The sequence below is a fragment of the Poecilia reticulata genome, linkage group LG15 (assembly GCF_000633615.1).
Source record: "Poecilia reticulata strain Guanapo linkage group LG15, Guppy_female_1.0+MT, whole genome shotgun sequence".
In the NCBI taxonomy this organism is placed as follows: domain Eukaryota; kingdom Metazoa; phylum Chordata; class Actinopteri; order Cyprinodontiformes; family Poeciliidae; genus Poecilia; species Poecilia reticulata.
Window position 1 is genome coordinate 7,986,120 of NC_024345.1, and position 5,463 is coordinate 7,991,582.

At 39.1% G+C, this 5,463-nt stretch overlaps 1 protein-coding gene and 1 long non-coding RNA gene across 6 annotated transcripts in view; one reads left to right on the plus strand and one right to left on the minus strand.

Moving 5' to 3' along the window:
* Positions 1–247, plus strand: part of LOC103476619 (uncharacterized) — an 8,355-nt gene extending 8,108 nt beyond the window's left edge. The window contains exon 2 of the long non-coding RNA XR_535512.1: positions 167–247. This is a non-coding gene — a long non-coding RNA (uncharacterized LOC103476619). The remainder of the gene's footprint in view (positions 1–166) is intronic.
* The window catches only part of LOC103476621 (protein kinase C epsilon type-like), a 242,914-nt gene that overhangs the window by 169,284 nt on the left and 68,167 nt on the right, over positions 1–5,463 (minus strand). The window lies entirely within an intron of this gene.

Here is a 5,463-nt window from a genome sequence, read left to right on the forward strand (position 1 = left end):
GTTGTTGTATATTTTTATATTGTGATGGAAATTTGTAACTTTTGGGCAGATTTCGATTTTATTTTAATTGTTTTTATGAATGTAGATTTCATTTTATTATTATTTGTGAACTTTAATTGGCTTTATCCAATTCCTCTGAGTTCGCGCCGAGCTGCGCTGGGGAGAGGTGTGCGTGGGAAAGCCAGAGCCGGGAGCTGTTGCTGAACATGGTTTTGTTTTAAACAGGAATAAAGCATCRTAAATCCTGGTTCCTGCTGTGGTCATTTTACATCTGTTACAATGGCATGGAGTGCATCCCAGGTGTCCATGTCTGGCATATAACCATTCATTTTAGATTTTAAACTGGTTATATTGATCCTGTGTCCAGACAGAGGGATAATCAGTAGGCCTAGCATCATGACCTATTTGTTCTGAAGATGCAGCTTCCACTTCGTCTTCCTAATATGATGCCTCCTCACCCTGACTCTCATTCTGATAGGAGGAACCACAAAGCTTTGTTAAGTTAAAAGCATATCTTCTGAAGTTGGAATATTTTTCCTCCAAAAGGTTCCAGAGGAATAGCCTCAAACCAGATGTTGGACTGGATTTTATTTCAATGTCATTTATGAATGTTCGAGCCTCATTTTCAACAGTGGAGCTATAAAGGTTGAAAAAAAACTTTCTCCAAAATAACCTATCAACATCAATATTTCCACTAAATAAGAGGCAAAAAAGTTTGATAGAGGAAAAGCTTCTCAGACTCTCAGCTCAAAGCGAGATGCCCAAACTATTTCTTTTTAAATATTAGACAATTAATTTAATTTCACATAATTATCGCAGAAGCCATTTGTCTGTTAAATACTTAATGAAACATATTTACCGTGTTTGTTACAGTTGAACGAGATAATCCAAGTTTGTCGTTTATTGAACGTTCAGAAATTACAGTGGCTGTAATGCACCACAGCAAAAGTAAACAAAGGTAAAACAACCTGAACAAGTGATCAACTCAAAACCACTTGCACATTTTTACTCTCTCTCTCTCTTTGTCATTTAAGCACACCCGTTGTCGTGGCAACCACCTGCTCTCCACAAGGCGAGCAGAGATTACTTTAAAAACATAACATTCAGTTTGTTACGATATTAGGTTTTCAGGCTCTATATTTATTTTGCGATTATTAATAAGCATTCCCCAAAGACAGCCGTGGTTGATTAGTTAATTTTAAACTCCTGCTCTGCTAGTTATTTTGGTATGGAACCGAAACGCACAGAATTGCGCAACATCGTGTTGAAACAATATTTACTGAGATTATTATTTTTGTTGGGTCATTAATTTGAACACGTTTTATTGATTTTATTCATTTATTTATTTTTTTGTTCTTTAATAAAGTTACAAACTTTTTGATAAGCGAGGCAGAGGAGGACGTGCTGGTCTGAGCATCCTGGTAGTGTTCAGTTTGTCACCTAATGCCGAGATCGACTCAAAACCTTCCTCGAATGACATATTGTGCCCCTGCTCTAGCAAAGCACGAACAGTTCAGAAACCATATGAAATGGGAAAGAAGCAATTTATTAACTGATTAAGTCGTGTTTTAGATTTCTCTTGAAAAATTTATCCATCACGGCTGATTTGTGGGTGCACTCACAGCTGCACAGTGAACCCACTGATTTTTTACACCTGACAGCCGCTCCCCTCTCTTGCAGGTACTGCATACCCCGATAAATCTTTTAGGGATACGCAGTACCCGACCGTACTACTTTTACCCCTGGTCATGCCATATTGGAGTAGCAGTATGCATTCCACATTATAATAGGATGTTATATGACATCCTATTATTGTAAAGGACTTAAGAAACTACAGATGATTAATCAGTATTCACAATTAGTTGCTTAACTCTTGAATTTAAATTGAAGAACAAAGTAGTTGAAAGTATGTGATACCTTCTGAAAGAGTTTAAACATTAGTATTCTTTTTTTAAGTTTTGTTATTTAGACACTAAATATAACTCACACATGATGAATCATTATATTCTGTATAAACTAAAAAGGAGACAGCTCAAAGTAGAATTGAGTAAATAAACATCTACACGATTAAAAACATTTTAACAATTAATTATAATATATATTGTCATGTAATTTTTGAAAAACAAATTTCTAGAATTTATTTTTTCTGTCAACTTCCTGTTCACACTCCAGTAAAGTTGGTGGTAGAAATGCCCTTTCATAGTTGGTCGGCAGTCGCCATTAAACTCCAGAAGAAAATCTGCACCACTGCTAAAGCTAACATGAACGAAAATATCCGTGTTCTATTTGTTATAAGAAGAACCTCGCTGCAGCAAACAGAAAGGGGCGGGGACGGACCACTGTCACCTTACCTACCTTATTTTAAATGGGACCATTGCAATCCGGAAGTGAAGTAGTTTTTGGTGTACTTCTAAATCTGCTCTTAAGTCCCATCTTTTTGGGCTTGTGACTGCTTCTAGTGGCGTGGGGGTGGTAACACAACTAATTTAATTACATTACTAAATCAGAATACCACAAAATCTTTATTACTTATTATTAATTCTGGCATTACTGGAACAGTAAAAGATACATTCCCTCACAAAAAAACACACCTTTTCATTTTCTTAAAGAAGTAGAGCTAATTAAATGAGATAAACAAGAACTTAAAGTGATTCCAGTTTCACTTGTTGGCCAACTGGTTGAAACTGTGGCAAATTTTAGATACCTCGAGTCATTCCTGGACAGTCAGCTCAACTTTGCTGAAAACACTGACTATATTTTTAAGAACCATTTTCAAAGACTCTACCTTTTAAGAAGACCTTGGAGTTACCCAACTTGAGGATGTATACAACCTCTAGTTAGGTAAAGGTTGTTGAGTTAAAATGTTAAGTTTTAACTTGAGTTTTAACTAATCTCAAATTAAAACAACATTTTAACTAAAGTTTTAACTTTTCATCTCCTCTGCTGGTTTGGTCACATGAGCTGCAGACTAATGCCCCTTTTCCACCAGCTCGACTTGGCCCGGCTCTGCTCAACTCCACTCGCTTTCAGAGCTTTTCCACGGGATATTTTTCGGGGCTGGCTCTGCTTTTTAGGGTCCTGCTTCGGAGCAGGGCCAGTCGGGTCGGCCCTAGTTTGGTGGGTGACTCAAGCTTCGCTGCTGTTCACTGATTGGCTGAAGATGTGGACAGATGGAGCAGCAGAGAGAAGAAAAACGAAGGCGCAACGTTTGAAACTCGCTGCAACATGAAAGTGATGGAAGATACATATATCTTCCATATATATATATATATATATATATATATATATATATAATATCAGTGATGTGCGGTCAGGGGAGACAGAGCCTCACCTGTTATGGAAAAATAATAATAAAATCATTTATATTGCCATTTTCAGTCTGTGGTTTGTACTATAAAGTATCTATTTTTTACTTAGCTTAACCAATTCTGATTAGTTTTTTCTTCAAAATCGCTGGATTTTCACATTTTACCATTTTCCCATTCAAATGCTCAGAAGCGAAGCCGGTGAGGCAGCAGCGAGCTGAGCCTCACCTGCGATTGCGCAACCTCTTGCTAACTGCACTGGCTGCCGTTCTATGGGAGCATGTTCATCCTGTGTGTACGCCAGCAATAAAATGGCTAAGAAACATTTAATATATGGACTGATTTTCCATAATTTCGCTTATGTATATAATGTACAGTGTTTTTTGTCACTAACTGTGTGTGTATCGTGTTTTGTGTGCGGAGGAGCGATCAGAAAAGGCAGAGAACAGACTTGCGGTGAGGCAGACAGTTCTCTTGCCTCATCGCTGGGGGCGCTCATGATCTCAGATATTGTGACTGCACAACTGCAGAGTAAGACACAGTGAGCTAGCCATGGAGCTAGCCACACAGTAAATAAGTAAAGTACAGCGATATATTTGTTTTCTTCTCTCTTCTGATGTCAACATGATAGACTACATTTCTACACTTAAACAGTTTTCTAAACTGGATTTTCAATTGAAGCAGGAGATAATAACTAAAGGAACACCGGAGCTGAAAGTTTTACTTCAAGACAGTTTGATGATTCTCAAACCGAGTAGAAAAGACATGCCGAGGATAGACTTGGCTTTGGATGAACGGATATTTTTGTGCAGAATTAGCGGTGCATGGATTCCATTGATACGTAAAGGTAAGACAGCAATAAGATGTTTTTGTTTAGTTTTTTAATTAAATGTGCGTGTTGTGGGCTACAGTTTATGTTTAAATAATTCAGTAAAGTAGAAGCAGTAGCTAATCTACCACAGAAATTATTTATTAATAAAACATTAAGCCTAAACTGTACTACAACAGACTAAATGTTCTGTTCTGTGTGCAAAATTCTTGAATGTTTTTTGGTGTCGAATCCTAAAACAAAGTGGCATTGTTGTCAGTTGCTATGGCAACAAGTCTGCATAACTTGGCGAATACAGATCACTTTGCTGTGGATCATAGCACGAAATTAATAGCTACATTTTTAGTAAAAGATTAGTCTTTCTGCCCCCAGTGTTGTATGCATGCGCAAAATTTCCGTAGGTCCAATAATATGCATGGTGTCTAAGTTATAAGTCAATGCCTCACCAGCAATGAACCTCACCGGACGTCACTGCGCACTGTTGTACGCAAAAACATACAACAGTGACATCCTTAGGCAAGACCCTTTGAGCTATATAGCCTACCTCATACCATGAGAGACATTGATAAACATGACATGCCGGCTCAGACGTCGCTACTGGAACAAGACCGAAATGGGCGAGAGGTGAAAACACTCTCTACTACTCTACTACGCTCTCTACTACTCAAGTAACCATGGTCAGAGGGGGTACATGCAAAGAGTGTGGGAGGAATGGTTAGATCGACATCCCCAGTCAATACTAACTGCTAAACAACTAGTGGCTCAGTGTTCCAACATCTGCAAACGGCAACTGCTATCACAACTTGAGATTGACGAGATACAACACAAGTGCTACGGCAAGAGGGAGAAGCCAGGACGCCAAGTCAACTACCTGCCCATAAACTGGGTATGTAGCCACAGTAATGAATGAACCATCAAAGCTGAACAAGGCAGCAACTGACCTGAGAAAGAGAATCGTCCGAATGAACACCAAGCAACCCCGACACCAATTACAACGGTTGAGTGAAGTACCCTCGAAAGTCTCATTGAAGATGTCAATGCAGCATTGAGAACTATCCCTACCAACACCATAACAGAAACCAACTCAGCATCAGTGATCCTTGAGATGCTTGGCTATAAGAGCAAATACCAATATCCAATACCCACCATGGAAACGCGGTCACTCTGAAATAGAGCCGAGCCAAATCGAGCTGGGTTGTAGAGCAGGTGGAAAAGGGGCATTTGATACGGGCTGTCAGGTCCCTGTATGACCGGTGTCAGAGTCTGGTCCCATTGTCGGCAGTAAGTTAGGCTCATTTCCGGTGAGAGTTGGACTCCGCCAAGGCTGCC